The following is a 17,137-nucleotide window of genomic DNA, read 5'->3' on the forward strand; positions in this document are numbered from 1 at the left end:
GGGTTAACAAATTATACATAACCCTTCCTCTTGAATCACTCTATCTATTTAAAAAAAACCGCATCATATTCCGTTGCGTAGTTTTAAAGATCTAAGCATACATAGGGACAGACAGCGGGAAGCGACTTTGTTTTATACTATGTAGTGATGCCTGCCTAATAACGGAAGCTATGATACTAGACACATACCTAGGTATGCAAACTTCCTTTTGCTTCATCATGCTTCATAATACATTTCAAAATTGACAGAAACACAAGGATATCCCGCCTCATTATGCACTTTTAATGCACACACAATAAAACCTTGTTTCAAAATGCTAATCATCTATTGTTATCCAATACCTCTTAAATTAATACAAACAAATCAAACAATACATATTTTTCTAACATGACAATATATCTTTACAGCTCAAGAACATAATCTATGAATCGTAATGGAACTAGATCCCAATCTCCGACGGCAATGGTAATGTTGGCATGTGCATTGACATGATTCGTTAATACCAAGGCCAGAAAAATGAATCATTTCGTAAGTTGAACATTCCATATCTATTCTTGGCCTCTGACCCCGCCGTAAAAGGAAGCAGAGTGCATTCTTGCGTGCGATGCGTACCGCAATTGGGTTTCAAGGAAATGAAATCCATTTTGATCGACTTCCAAAAAAAGAGTATTCTTGCATGTAACTCAATTGAACGAATTTCTGTCGAGGTGCTCAAAAATTTGAACACGCACTCTAATGCCTTGACAATAGAGGCGTGTTCAGATATTTGTGAACACCTAGGTCGCTCCGATATATCTGATGGAGACTGTACAAGAGCCCAATTCTGATTGAACACACAGTCACCACACGGGATGGTTACGCCATTTAGGGCCCTAGCTAAATTGGTTGACCTATACTTACGCTATGGAATGTCCAATTTAGCTAGAACCCTAAATGGCGTAACAATCACGGAGCGTGACTGTACCGTAAATCATCAAGTTCAACTAGAATCAGACGCAGCGTTTGAGCAACTTATCATACATCCTTATAATCTAAGTCAATCTTTCTTCGGTTACATGAGTATTTACCTACAAAAATACATTTAAGGCAACTTAGTGTAAGGCTTGAGTGGACGCTCGAAGCGGCGCGTTTGGCGGGGCGTGCAGCGTGGCGTCGGGCTCACAAGTGATTTGAGCAGCGTGCACTAAGGCCGCTCCTATACGTTTGCATTTGTTTAACATGCACGCCGCACGCCCCGCCCCGCTGCACGCCCAACATGAGCGAGCGTCCACTCAGGCCTTACACTTATACCTTCAATGGCCTTTAGAATCTGTGCGGAAAGAGAAGAGTCGTGGCATGTATTGGGCCTCATACGTGCGTGCAAGTGCAATATATTTTAATATTGAAATATGTTAGCAGAAAGTTTTATGCTTATATGTATGATTTCAAAAAACTTAATCACAAATTTTCAACAAAAAACAATGAGTTAATGACGTTAGACCGGGTCGACCGGGCCGTGATCGGGCCGTGATCGGGCCGGAGCTTCCGGCGCTTACTTCTCTATGACAGATGACAGGTGATCACTTGATGTTTTCCATAGAAAACGAAGCGTCGGTAGCTCCGGCCCGGACACGGCCCGGTCTAACGTGAAGCATCCTTTAGCGGTAAGGGCCAGCTTGAAAACTAACGACTATTTACACAGAGATTTTTTCAGAGCTTTCGCTCAGTTCGTTTTCTCCTTATGGCCCCAAAAACGATCCACAACCACAACACCTAGCCTTAAAGCATAACTCTTCATTGCGGTAGGCTAGCCAAGTAGCCACGCCCATAATAATCGGCTCTAACCCTGACAAAACGCCTTAAGTCTCAAGAAATACCCACCTATTATGACCTTATAAACTATACTAGTAATGACCTGATGACCTATCGGATGAGCACTTGCTGGCTAACTTGCGAAATTTACTCCAGATTAGGATTGATTAACCGGTATTTGATGGCGAGCGTGATGCTTTCTGACAGGATAAAATGAGCTTACTAGCGAATATTGCAGCGTCTAAATACACTTATTAATTTTGATGTTGGCAACGCGTTTGCAACGTGTAGGCTGGTTAGTTGTCAAGTTGGCAGACATTAACCTGTCAAGAGTCCTTCTGTACCGAGACTTGCCGTGCGTTTCTATATAAATATATAACTAATAACTAATATAAATTAAATATATGATAATTATCAGTGTACCTAAAGTGTCATTCTATGGAACTTGCGAACTATGTAAACAAACCGCCATATTGAAATCGTCTCAGAATGTAAATACTAGTGACTTTTGTTTACATAGTTGGCAAGTTACATAGAATGACACTTTAGTACTTACGTTCGAATTGGCCTGTAATCCTAAAAGCTTTATGCAGGCACCATTCTAGTAGCCTACAGTAGGTAGTCTAGGTATAGATACAGACATTCCAGGCTTTTATCCATATGGTTACAATACATGTAACTAATTGAAATATCACCTTCCTGACGATTTATAATATACTAGCTTTTGCCCGCGGCTTCGCACGCGCAGGAGAGTTTTTTTTAAATTTTGGACCCCCATTTCACCCCTTTAGGGGATGAATTTTGAAAAATCCTTTCTTAGTGGACCCCTAGACCTTATAAGGGACCTACTTGCCAAATTTGGACTTTCTAGTCCCAGAGCGGTTTGGGCTGTGCGTTGATTTAAGTCAGTCAGGTCTTTCACGTTTATATATATAGAAGAAGATTATCCTATTTAATAAATACGCTATAACAATTTTTTAGGACGACTTGTACAGTCGCCATCAGAATTGGAGCGGCCGAGGTGCTCAAAAATATCTGAACACGCACTTAACGCCTTGACAATAGAGGCGTGTTCAGATATTTGTGAGCGCCTTGGCCGCTCTGATCTCTGATATATCCGATGGCGACTCTACTGTCACGAAAAGATTGTGCCATTTAGGGTTCAAGGTTTTCAATACTTAGGTTTAAAGGGCATTACGCATACCTACCATAGGTACCACCCAGGCGCGGCAATAGAATAGGCCTGTGATGATTATATCCACCAAGTACTTACAATATAAAAATCACTCACATCAAAATCAGTTAAATTAACACAAACTGCCTACGGCATAAAAAGGAACACAAATAAAAAAGCAGATGAGTTCTAACGCATTTTTTTGTGTGTCTGTCTGTTTTTGTGTGCGTAATGGGGTCAAAGGGGGCCATTTATTGCTCCGGTTCCGGCTCGTGTCAAGTTCAGAGCCGGTTCCAAGGACGAGAGAGCCAAAAGGGTACCAATCATCGGCAATTTGGTGTTTTTGTTCTAATTTGTTTAGTAGTGCAAATTACATTTTATCTTTGCTCATTTATAAAAATAGCTCACTTGTACTGTTTGTACACACGTATGATGTTTACAAACTATTAGGTATAATTAAAATTATACCAATCTATATATATAAATGCAATATAATATAACCACTGTACCCCATTACGAAAAATATGAAACAAAAATAAATTTTGATCACAAAAATCATCAAGTACATGCATGAAATACTAAGCCTTAAACATTTTGAGCTTCCTAAAACTGTGAAACTATGTGGCTTTTATGTGCAAGATTTTTTCAAAATTTATTTTAAAAGTGTATAATTTCAATGCGGCGTTCAACATTTGTATATCACTACATAGTATAAAACAAAGTCGCTTCCCTGTCTGTCTGTCTGTCTGTATGCTTAGATCTTTAAAACTACGCAACGGATTTTAAAGCGGTTTTTGTTTTAAACATATAGTGATTCAAGAGGAAGGTTTATGTATAATATGTTAACCCGTGCGAAGCCGGGGCGGGTCGCTATTTTATTTTATAAATCTTACAAGTATTCTCTTTGCAAGTAGAAAGCAGTGAACTTATGTTGAGCTTTTAAGAGCTTCAAAAACGCCACCTATTGAATATTTTGCAAACTGCAGCAACAATCCATTACATTAGCCTTTAAAATTACGGACCATTCAATGTGCGCATGCTATTCTCAAGCTCTAAAAAGTGTAACTAAATTACAATAGATGGAGCTGCCTACCAAAGCTTTTGATGGACTTTGTGATTGCATCGGGTTATTCCAACAGTATCTAGCCCGACGTGCACGAGTCGAATTCTCAAGTAATCTATTATATCGTATCGGTATCGCATAATGCTAAGTTGGTACCGTTTTAAGTTGTGAGTCTCAAGGTCACGGTAGAGTAAGTAAAGACTCGAGTCTTTCGAGGCCCTCCCCTTTTGATTAAGTTCCAAATGTTCCAATATATGTTCTAATTGAGCCAATGCTTGTCTTTGTTTTCTAGAACTCAGTCTATATGTAGTAGTTTTTCAAACCTGTTTCAAACGGAAGTTCTTTAACCTCCTAAGACCCTGCGTACAATTCTTTGTACATATTCCAAAAAATATTTTTACTTTCATTGAGTAACTAAGGGTTCCAAATTCAAAAGCAAAAGAAATGCTTCTGGGTCTCAGGAGGCTAAGACGTTAGTGTTTTTAGGAAATTTTCACAATATTATTCAGGACACGATCTTGTTATAAATAATTCATGCTTTATACCAGGGATGTTGCGAACACCCGCATCCGCATCCGCAACCGCGGAACTTCCGCATTATTTTCAACATCCGCATCTGCATCCGCATCCGCACAAAATCGATGCGGAGCTTATGCGGATGCGGATGTCGAACAAGTCGGTACAGGAACGTCTTAGCGGCGGCGTAAGTGCTAGGTAATTTCGTTATTACCTATAACGAAATCGTCTAGATCCAGAAAAGTCGGCGAAGTTCTTGCTCAGTCGCACCTATATTCTTGCTCAAATACTAAACGTTTCGTTTTTTTTAATAAAAAATACAAAAAATTTAATATTTGACGTTTTCTAAGTACCTAATCTTGACATCCGCATCCGCATCCGCATCCGCGGATGTGAGCCTTTAAATATCCGCATCCGCATCCGCGTCCACGGATGTCAAAAAATCTGCATCCGCAACATCCCTGCTTTATACAACTAACTACTGAACTTTTTCTTTATAACGTCTTTATAATTATATATATAGCCTCTAGTAGCATACAAAATATAAATTGCACATTAGAGAAGTAAATAACGTAAAGTGTCACTCTATGGAACTTGCTAACTATGTAAACAAAAGTCACTACTAAATTCAACATTCAGAGACAATTTCAATATGGCGGTTTGTTTACATAGTTAGCAAGTTCCATAGAATGACTCTTTAATTCGATGTTCACGATGTAGGCCCTTTGGCCAACTCTAGGTCAAATGACACTGGTTCAGCTCATGGGTTCAGCTAAAAGCTCGATTCGTATGCGCTTGCGCACAGGAATCCACAGAGTTCAACGAGTCAATGACTCAGCTCACTCTTATGCATCTCACTTATCTGTACACAAAGCACCGATCTCTTTGTAAAGCAAATACTTGTCAAGTCAAGTATTGGATCGTAAGAGGTTTTTTTAACACCAATTGAGATTTGTAACGTCATTGCATTTTGTAAAGTGATCTGTAATTAAGATTGAGGTTTTTATGTGAAGATTATAACATAATGTGATAGAAATCTTGATAAAACATGGATTACGAAATGACCTATAGGTAAATAAATAGGAACATATTTTTAATGGCCGATTAATGTGGTGGCCGAGTAATACCTACGATAGGCGAGTTCTAAGTAATCAGAAAAATTTCGTATAGGTACTGCGTGTATTTTTGATATATGTTATTAGCCGCAAACTAACACGAGACGTGGGGTTTTGAGGAAAAATAAAGGTCATAATTACCTATCAAAGTGTTGATTATTACTGGCCTAAACTAACTGCCCTAAGATTATGCGAATAAAATTAAAATTTTGAATACAAACAACAAGACACAACAACAAGTTAGAATTCAAGAACTACTTTTTAATTTGAAAATAAAACATTCAGTTTAACGAGACATTTTTAACGAAGTATATGTTTTTCTGTATTTTATGAGACAAAGGCATTATAATATTCAATATAACATTTTTATTTCGTAATAGCCGTGTTCATAATGTTCATATACAATCCTTAAATAGTCAACAAGTCGTAATTATTTATAATGGTACCCGGTTTGAGGATCAAATCTTTGGGGTTGCTTTGGTCCACTGAAATCTTCGCCGATTGGTGCTGAAGTGGACTGATATCCAGGCGTTTCAGCTGAGATTATTCCAAAACGCCCTACATTAGGTCTGAATCGATCTTGTTGATTATTGGAGTCTCCATTAGGTTTTAGAGTTCGGTCGAAAGCAGGAGCGGTTGTACTTTGAATCGGTCTTCCAGAACCATCAATTAATACAGGACTCTTCTTATCTCCGAAGCTGTAGTTTGGTCTATAAGTCGTGCTAGGCACTTGACCGGGTCTGTTAGTACCAGGCCTTATATAGGTCTCTCCATCGGGTGAGGTAGTTTCGTAATAAGGACCATTAGTAGGTTTGTCTTGGTACTGTCCCGGGCCTTGATTTGTGGAGTCTGGGCCTGATGGTGGCAGCGGTGTTGTAGTGCTGAATACATTACCGACCGTTCCTCTATTCGGGGCGTTAGTGTTATAGAATAATTTGTCTCCGGGTTCTTGAGATCCTTGGTTAGAAGGTTCATTGTACACCTGACCAGTTACTGCCTGGTCTTGATATTGAGGAGCTAAAGTTGACTGTGGTCTTCCGAAAGGTCGCTGAGAAGTTCCATATGAAACAGGTCTCCTGGTTGTCGAGAATCCTTGATTTTGATTAATTTCCAGGTTATAACTCTCACCTTCCTGACGTGTCACGCCCTGGTCCTGATATTGAGGAGTTACTGTGGTTTGTGGCCTTCCAAAGGGTCGGCGAGAGGTTTCAAATGAAATCGGTCTCCTTCCTTCATCATTCTCTTCATTGTTATCCTGCCCATAAATGGTACCGCCCTGGTTATATCCAGGGTACTTCTGAGGAGCCATTGGCCTTGATTCACCAGGTTTAATATTGCCGTATTGATCGATATAATCATCAGTAGGTTCGTCATCGCCATATACGTTTTTAGTTAGGAAAGGTCTCACGGTTGTCTGTACTCCCTTTTGATTTGTTCTAGATGGAAACTTGGTGGCCTCATCGGAACCAAACTTTCGTTGTGGTGGAGTATATTTGTAACCAGTTTCTTCGTATGAAGATGACTCATTCTCTTTATTGTTAGAAACACCTATCTGTTGGTTTGCAGTCGGTCGCCTAGGCTTACCAGAAATTTTATTTTTTGATTGAGAAGTTGCCGGCTTGTTTTTGCGGTTATTGCTTAATAGCTTAGTGGCATCATCAGAATCATATTCTTCATTTACGTCAATTCTACCGTCGTCGTAGTTATTGGTTTCATCATCACTCTCAACCGGGAAAGTTTGACCGGTAATTTTGGACTGATCTTTGATTTTCTGCCTGTTTTTATTTTTCCTTGACGGGATGCGTGTGCGTGCTTCATCATCAAAGTCAGGTTTATTGTCCTGATTTTCTTCGTTATAGCTATCTTCGGTTGTTTCAGCTCCACTCCCAGTTACAGGTTTCTTGATACCATCAACTCGTACGATTGGTCGTTTTTTACCAGACATATTTTTCCTGTTTCTTTTCTTAGATTCCGGAAGATACTTATTCAGGCCACGGAAGTCAGTTCTATTATTCGGGTCATCTCTGTAGTTCACCAGATCTGAATCGAAGTCTAACTCATCAGAATCTAGTAGATCATCGTTATCCTTAGGTTCTTCGAGCTTATCGTCTGATGCATCATCTTCATATTTCCCGCTTGATATCGGACGGCGACGGGAACTATCTTTATTTAAGTTAACGTTAAGTTTCATTGGTGTTTTTATTCCTTTTAATCGGTTCGGTCTATTATCTTCCATGGCTAAGCTCTTGATAGGTTTTGGGCGTTTAGCGCTAGTACGTCTATTACCTTCCTTGTTATTATTCTGATTGTAATCACTATCACCCATGTCTATATCTTCTATATCTGATTCATTTATATCGGTTTTTTCTAAGTCTGGCTCTGGTTTAAAGTCCTCTGTATTTTCTGCTTTTGAACTTGGTCGGCTACCTTTGGGTCTATATACTTTGCTGTTCTGTCCATCAATACCATCTTCATTTCTTTCCGGAATGTCTGCTCTATTAATTAAAGACACTGTCATATTCTTTGGCCTGAATCGGGTTAATGGACCTTCGTATTTCATATATCCGTATTTTTCATCATTGTAAGACCCTGAAAAGAAAAAAAAAATATTAGCCGACTTTGCAAGCAACAATAAAATATGGAAATGCCATCATTACGGTTTCGCACAAAACATGCAGTTAATTGTGACACTGTTACACTTTGTCACTGCAGAGTTAACTTAGATGTAGTTACATGTTAAGCAATTATTGTTTAAGTATCTTACCATCATCATCAATTCCGGCTTCCCTATCCAAGTTAGCTTGATCAATAACTCGTTGGATCGCTTCAGGAATTGGTGGCGGTGTCGGTAAATGGTCACCACGGGGTTGAAAACCATTCTCATCAGCTGTATAAACGACACTATACACTTTTCCGTCATCGCCAGTGTAGGTGAAGCCTCCTTGAGCTCTAGTGCCATTACCGACTTCTCCAGTTTCATCAGCATGAATACCATTAGATGTATCATAACTGTAAAAGTAACCTTCGGGAGTAAGTACGCTTTCATAGGATAAGATCTCCGCGTTTCTATCGCTCTCGGCCTGAGGACGTTCAGGTCTACGTCCAACAATTGTTCCAAAGCCAGGTGTAGAAGCGAAATCCCCAGCTGGGTACGTTCCCACTGTTGTACTCGGAAATCCTTCGTTGGAAAAGCTTGGAGCAGTACCATAGATGGAGCCAGCTTCAGACTGAGATCCAGGTTGGTTGCTTCCATAATTTTCACTTCCAGGTAATCCTTGTTGTGGAAATGCTACTTGCGTTCCAGGTGTAGGAATGTTATTACCGAACTGAGGTTGAGATCCAGGAATAAAACGTTGGGGTGCTGCTGTTGATGATGGGAACTGTTGGTTGTAGGCCGGCCGCTGGTGTTGCTTCTGTTGGCTTTGTTGATTGGTTCCTGGAGTAGGCGCAAGTGTTTGTCGATATTGAGGGGCAGCGGTGGATCCTGGATAAGAAGGCTGGTTGAAAAGACCAGGGGTGGAGAAGCGTTGGTCTTGGTATTGAGGAGCATCGGTCGAAGTTGGGAAGTTCTGAATTTGTTGAGGAGATCCAAATATTTGCTGGGATCCGGGAGTTGAAAAGCGCTGGCCATCTTCGTATTGAGGAGCAACGGTAGATGATGGATAGTTTTGATTTCCTACAGGTTGTCGTTGGCCAGGAGTCTCAAACTGTTGTTGAGGAACTAATTGTCCTTGATATTGTCCAGGGGTCGAGTAACGTTGTCCATTTTGGTACTTAGGGGCATCAGTTGATAGGAAATTCTGGCCACCTGGTCCAGTAGTAAACTGCTGACCAGTCTGGTATTGCGGTACAGTCGTGGATGACGGTATATTTTGGCTTCCCGGATACTGGTACTGATTTTCCTGTGAAGGCACTGAAGATCCATAGCCTTCTCGTATATATCCAGGCGTAGTAATACGTTGGCCATCTTGGAATTGAGGAGCAACGGTGGATGAAGGTATGTTTTGATTACCAGGGTATTGATTACCGTGCACACGAGAACCAAAAGGTCGCTGGCCAGGAACTAATCCCCCTTGAATTTGACCGGGGGTGGTAAAACGTTGTCCATCTTGGTATATAGGGGCAGTTGAAGGGTAATTTTCATTCCCTGGATATTGGTTCTGTTGAATCGATCCAATCGTAGGCGCTGCAGTAGACGATGGTAACTGATGTCCTTGATATTGACTTCCAGTGTATTGATTCTGCTGGCTGGGAACTCTGGATCCAAACACTTGTTGGTTTAGTGCAGGAGTTATGATTCCTTGCCCAGTTTGGAACTGGGGTGCTGAAGTTGACGACGGAAAGTCCTGATTTCCTGAAAATTGGTTCTGCTGGTTTGTTCCAGGGGTAGTAAATCTCTGACCAGTTTGGTATTGAGGCGCCGCTGTTGATGAGTTGTTTCCTATAAGTTGTTTCTGGGCCTGCTGAGAGCCAGGTCCTTTTGGTCCAAATCGTTCGTCTTGATATTGAGGTGGTACAGTCGAAGGAACATTTTGGTTGCCTACAAATTGGTTTTGTTGATTGAAGCCTGGTTGATTCACTGAGATTCCGTCGTTGTATTTAGGTCCTTGGGGCAGATCAGATGGGTAACTGGAGCCATCTTGGTTAGAACTCACTTGGCCAGAAAATGGCTTGTTGCTCACTGGGGGCAAATATTCGAGGCCATTGAAATTGTTTGGGAATGGTGGTCGCGCAGTGGTTCCGTAAGGAGCTATAGTAGATTGGCTCTGTCCCGGTCGATATTGGTTGTAGCTAGGTCCTTGGCCTGGCCCTCTGATAGGCTGTCGATAGTTCTGCCCTGATACACCTGGTTGGATATTTGAGCCATTTACGAAGGCATTCGGCTGATATAAGCCTTCGTAACCAGCGGGAAAAGTAGTTGTCTGAGTTATAGCATATGAAGTAGTAGTTTTCGGGACAGGGTAAGAGTTTTGGAAGTAGGTGAATCCAGGTTTCTGGCTATCCGGTGTCCCTGTTGGGGCTGGGCCTCGGTTAACTCCTAGTTCTATTTCAGGCTTTCCATTTTCTAGCTGGGGTCGTCCCGTAGGTGTTTGCTTGGGGAATTCAAGAGGTACATCGATCTCTCCTGGGCTACCTCCTGAGTATTTAGACCCTGGTGGTGGAAGGTAAGTCCTGTCTAGCTTCTCAGATGAAGCCAGGCCGGAGGCCAGGCAAATAAGCTGAAAATAAAAGAAAACATAAAATGTATTGCTTAAACATGCATTCCAAAACTTAAAAATAACTCCATAGTCGTTTTTGATAATTGGTGAAAACCACAAACTACCACTAACTGGTGTTTTGAATGACGAAATCCAAATCTTGAGATTAGTTGCAAAGCGGACCCCCGGCTCCCATGAGCCGTGGCGAAACACACTAGGAAGATGATTTGATTATTATATCAGTAGTTCCATAACTACTGATATAATAATCAAATCATACTGATATAATAATCATCATAATCCATATTATGTCAGGTAAACGTACTAGTGCTCGACATGCTAATGCCCAATAGATGACACTCTGCTGTCACCTCTATTGACAACGACTTAAGTTTCAAAATAACATGTACTGAGACCGCGTCGAGCACCCGTACGTTTACCTTATTAAGTTTGCAATTGGAATTTTCCTTTTTCGAAATTAATTTGATCACTTAGGTAAGTTTAGGTATGATTCTTTAATTCTAGTTTTACCAGGCGTGTCTCACTCCGCGATTTCGTCGCTTTGCTACAGGTAGCTAAAAGTACATCCGTTCCGGCCCCAATTTTGGGGAAAGCCATAAGCCGCGCGTAGCGCTGTCGCCATCTAGCAGCCATATCTGTGCTGATCGTAACAGACGCGTTCTGTTAGAGAGTGAGTCTTCTGTACTAAGTACTATTATTTATTCTGTGGTTTTACCTACTGAGAAATGCCTTATTCAAATATTTAATAATAATTGCAATAAAAAGAGAAAGCATTTGTTAATCCCCATCAACGCATCCTGCTATCGTAACAAAGGCTTTGCCAAATACAAACTATATTGTTCACAATCCATTGTCATATGAAATCGTTACACTTTCGTTTATTAACCCTAATAACACTGTACACTTCACGACACAAAAAGTATAAACTGTTAGTAAAATTGTGTGTAAAAAGGTCCCACTTGCTCCCGAAAATGACACTGGAGCCAAATTGTTGGTCTTGAATACTGATGTACCGTCGGAAAGTATCTCAAATTGCGAAATTTCAACCTGAATTTTTTTGACTATTGGTAGTCGTTTTTTTTTCTAAAAGAAAAGATTCCTTTGTGTCCTGTGAAATTTTCATGAAATTTCCGAGAACCCTTTGGAAACTTTCCGCAACTTGCACAGGTAGTCTTGAATTTTATTCACTTTTGTGCTTTTAACACTCTTGTAGTTATCTTGGCTTGTACGTTAGTGGTCCTGTGTTCTTATCCAGGAACAAGAAAGTTGAATATAAGACGTATGACAAAAACTAACCAGCAAGATCTTCATCTCGGATGTGTCTGCCACAGGATGCAGTTGAGATGTGTGCTGTCTCCCATCAAAAAATGTTATTTATACCATCCTTAAAATTAACCTCTAATGACTATTTAGGTATACGTGCGGACGTGACAGTCGGACATACCGTGACAGTACCCTAATTGTAGCTGTCAAACCTGAGCAAGTTATTAAGAAGTATTTATTTTTTGGGTTTCGTCACGTTATTGTTAAGGTGGTCATGATATCTCTTCATCAATCCCAAATTGGTACAAATCTATCATTACGCTCACACGATTCTAAGCTTTATTTTTCTCAAAATTAGAAGTGTAATCGCTTGTAAAACGAAAGTTACTTGTATCACTTTAGTTCTAAGTTAGAGATGTGCATTATTTGCCTTGACATTTCCGTGGCCTGGAGTGTACGGTGACAAAGATCGGAATTAGCCCCGATATGTGACATAATGTAGGAAAGTGGTGCGGTGTTTCTAAAGAATTGGGATGATGGTTTTGGTTGCTAAGTGACTTAGATGCACTACCTTTGATACAACGGCTTTTGTAGACCGATTTTGTCGTTTATCTTTATTTATTCATCAGAGTTCGATAAAATTTGGCAATTAGATAAAATTCCCTATTCTGTAGGTACCATATAGGTAAGTGCAATTCCAGCGTATGTCCTAAAAAAAATTCCTTGAGTTACGAAAACTTATTGAATTTTCGTAACTCAACGGACGACTACATACCCCAAATTGGGATTTCGCTTTTATCCCGCCCAAAATGAGAAGATCTTCAAACTTATCAAATTTAATAAAAATCTGACGAAAAAAATGTGTCAAAAAAAATAAAATCGACCCTAGTATCAAATCGAAGGAAAATATTTTTAAAGACCTTTTTTTTTATTTTTTTATTTAGGAGCGAAAAACAAATTCTAATTTTTTAAAGCTTCTAACGGGATAAGTAGTTGATTGCTGGTCATTATAATTTATGTTTGACAGTTTTCTTTTATGATTCTCACGCAAGTTTAGTAGGGGTTGCTATTTGTGGTTGAAACTGAACGGGTACTTTTAGGCTTCTTTTCGATTACATATATTCATAAAAAGGCATTTCAGGGTGTTAGTCGTTATAATCCTCGAAAATATTGCCAACAATGACATCCAGCGACCATATCTCTTCCTTATCATAAAGATATAAACTATAAAGCCCAATAATGTCATTCTGATACCAGTGTACGTTCGAATTGACCTGTTTGTTGGTCAACTTGGTCATCATCGGAGACAATGGCATTGAATTGGGCAGAACAATTGTCAGAGGTCGGCTTGCTCACGACGGTCATAATCAATATGTCTCTTGTAATTGCTGGGCCCTGAACTGTGAACTTGTAAAGGCTTATTGCTTTTTGGAAAAAATCCTGATGAGACTTTTTTTTACATTTGAACTGATAGGCAAGTGTACACCCGTTACTGAAGTGCCGTCAGAAAGTTTTTCAAATTGCGATATTTCCACATTGAAACATTTCAGAAGGAAAACGCGAGCGAGCAGAAGCTAGTACCTACTTCATATCGCCGTAAATAAAAAACCGCCCATGGCCATATTTCAAAAGTTTTCTTTAAATACCAATAAACGGCAAAAACCTTAGAATTCAGTAAAATTACTCGGTGACAACTTCGCCTTAACTTATTTATGAATGAGCGCGCGACATATATAAGCTTACGATATGATATGAGCTTCATTCACACGCCAACGCTCTATTGTTTCGATATGGGAAATCTATTCATTAGTAACAATAGTAACAAATCGTAAAGACTAATCGGAATCGTAATCCACGGAAGACTAGCGCTATAGCATATTTATATGTTAGAGCATATGCTGAGTGGTGTCCATTTGTAGCCTCTATAGCAGCATCAATACTACGATTATCATGGCATAATGTTAGTTTAAGCTACTAATAGTTTTAACTGTTTAGTGTATAAGATCTTTTTTAAACTTATATGTATAGTGCTGTATGTAGATGGTTTTTGCTATAAACGTTTTTCTATTCTATTCTAAAGTGTCATTCTATGGAACTTGCTAACTGTGTAAACATAAGTCACTAGTAAATTCATCATTCAGAGACAATTTCAATATGGCGGTTTGTTTACATAGTTATAAGTTCCATAGAATGACACTTTAGTGGCAAATTTTTTGTTGAAACGCCATTACACCCCGTATTTACATGTCATTAGAGACTACAGTCGTTTTTATTCTAATTAGGGTACTTGAACCATTCACTAACCCGGTTGCTATGGTTACCAGTACAATTTGACACTGGGTTAACGCTTTAACCGTTTGACTTCGGGTTAGTGAGATGGCGCAAGTGGCTCTTAGTGGTTTATTTTGAGGTTCTGAATCTCAATGAGTATGAAAATATGATTTTTTTATTACTATACATAATAATAAAAAAATCATATTTTCACACATGTTTGACATTCATGATACCTAACAGATTTTGAAAAATTTTAAAATGTTTGCGAATAAACTTAATTACAAAATTTTCAAAATCTGTTATTATGCATGGGAAACACCTATCTACCCATTAAGCATTTTCGAAATACATATAATTATAGTTTCAAAAATTCTAAATGATTATAGTAATGTTTTTATTTTAAATTACAAGATGGTGGCCATTTTTGAACGACTGCCCCCAAAAAGAAGTGTATAAGTGTATTGTTTTTTAAATTTTAGAGTTTACGTGAGTGACCCGTTTTAAATAATTTTATTTTAAATAATAATAAGGCTTTGAACCCGCGACCTCCGGATTGAAAGTCGGACGTCAATGACGTCATATCCACTCGGCCACCACCGCTTCCAAAAAAATCCTGGCTCGTACCAATGAGTTTTTCGGAACTTATGTACGAAATATCATTTGATATTTATCACTAGCTTTTCGGTGAAGGAAAACATCGTGAGGAAACCTGCATACATCTGCGAAGAAATTCAAAGGTGTATGTGAAGTCCCCAATCCGCATTGGGCTAGCGTGGGGACTATAGCCCGAGCCCTCTCGCGCATGAGAGGAGGCCTGTGCCCAGCAGTGGGACGTATATAGGCTCAATTTATTTATTTATTTATAATAATAAAGCTCACGGGAGTTACATAGCTAAAATTTTATTGAATTTTTAAAAGAACACAAAGTAAGATTAGATAGATAAGCATAATCTCGTGCAATATCTGTACTTACATAAGCCAGATATGAAGTATCAGGTGCACAGACCGCCTGGTCCAGACTCCGCATTATGAAGTAAACACTCCCTCTCTTTAGCCCTTCTCTACCCTAACGGGTGTAGGCCTCCTTCATTTTATGCCACTCGTCACGGTTCTGTGCAACGGAGCCACTTCATCCTTCGTCCTTTTGACGTCGCCGCCCCAACGCATATTGGGTCTACTTTGGGGACGTTCCTCTCCCCATGGTCGCCACTCGAGTAGTCGTTTACTCCAGGATTCGGTCTTTCGTGCTATATGACCCGCCCATTCCCACTTGAAAGTGTTTCTAATAATACGCTTTCTTTTATTTGTAAAATAATTCGCTGTCAGCCGCCATTCTAGACCATTGTTATCTTCGTACTTGCAGGATCCTATAAAACTAGTGTCTACGTGAATTCTCGGGATTAGTTGCCAAGCGGACCCCAGGCTCCTATGAGCCATGGCAAATAGCCCGGATAAGATGAAGGACTAATAATATGATAACTCTAAGCCATTTAGTTTCCGACTAACAGCGAGTAAGGGATAATGTATCAAGGGTCTACCTGAAAACCAGCGTTATAGTAAATAATTAAATATACCTACTGCAACATTATGCAAGCTCCTATTTAACATTCGTGAATATTTCTCAAGATGTACAACTCAATTTCTTAGCTTATAAGTCTAAATTTTAAGGTTTATCTGTAAAAATATGTTACACTATCTGTTAACTCTGCCATTTCATGTGATGTTGAATAAAAATGTTCTATGTCACAAAATGTATGTAAAAATGTATGTATGTAAATGTCGTACGTGTATGTAAGTAAGTGGTCAGTGATCAGGCGGCATCCGTGTGAAGCTCGTGACTGGTCCCGCTGCGGTCCACTTATGAAATGCTTAGCATTTAGTTTACAGCAAGTGCTCAGTTATTAGCACATGTGTCTACAGATAAACCATTTTTACAAGCTTTTATTTCAAATCACGCATTTACTCGTAAATAAAAGCTTTGTTTTTAAATAAGTTTTATTACTTTTAATTTATTTTAACTTGCAATGTACCTTACTATGTATGTTCGTACGTGTCAAATCCTGCAAGTTGAATTTGACCCACTTCCCGGTTTCCGATGAAGCTGAAAATTTGCATACATATGTAAGCGGAACTGTGTGTAGGTACATGTACAAACTCAACCTAACTACTTTGCCTATTGAGTGTTTCTAAAGATTTCTCTTTGTTTCTATTTAGGAAAGTCTTTATTGTTAAAGGAGATGGGTTTCAAGATAAGTATTAGCTAGTATTACGACTTTATAACTTAGGTTGTAAATGCCAGACTGTTATTTAATACAACAAATTGTGTTAAATCCAATGTAACCTATCCTATATTTAGGATATTGATGATGAAACTTTGTATTATTTTGAAGTTACATAGTAAGATGTAGGTATTAATTTAAAGTGTCGATTTAAATAGTATTCAAGGTAGCACTATATTTAATTGTGTCACCGCACCCAAGCTGTTTGAAAAATACTATAATGTACCTAGATTTTACTGTTACGTCGGTTGTCTTTGAAAATTTAATTTGGCACCAATTTTTCTTAAATGAGCCAAATTCTTCTATAAAATCAGATGGGGTAAGTAAAACACTGGGACGAGATTAACGCTTGTAGGGAATCCTCATACTGATACTCTTGCCAAAGAGTATAGATTTTATAGAGAGTTACTGTCATGGCAAATTATGCAGCCACAGTAAATTCA

General features: G+C 39.2%; 1 protein-coding gene across 1 annotated transcript in view; it reads left to right on the top strand.

Moving 5' to 3' along the window:
- The window catches only part of LOC134655105 (probable protein BRICK1-B), a 321,261-nt gene that overhangs the window by 150,745 nt on the left and 153,379 nt on the right, over positions 1 to 17,137 (top strand). The window lies entirely within an intron of this gene.

Source organism: Cydia amplana, chromosome 16 (assembly GCF_948474715.1).
Source record: "Cydia amplana chromosome 16, ilCydAmpl1.1, whole genome shotgun sequence".
Lineage (NCBI taxonomy): Eukaryota > Metazoa > Arthropoda > Insecta > Lepidoptera > Tortricidae > Cydia > Cydia amplana.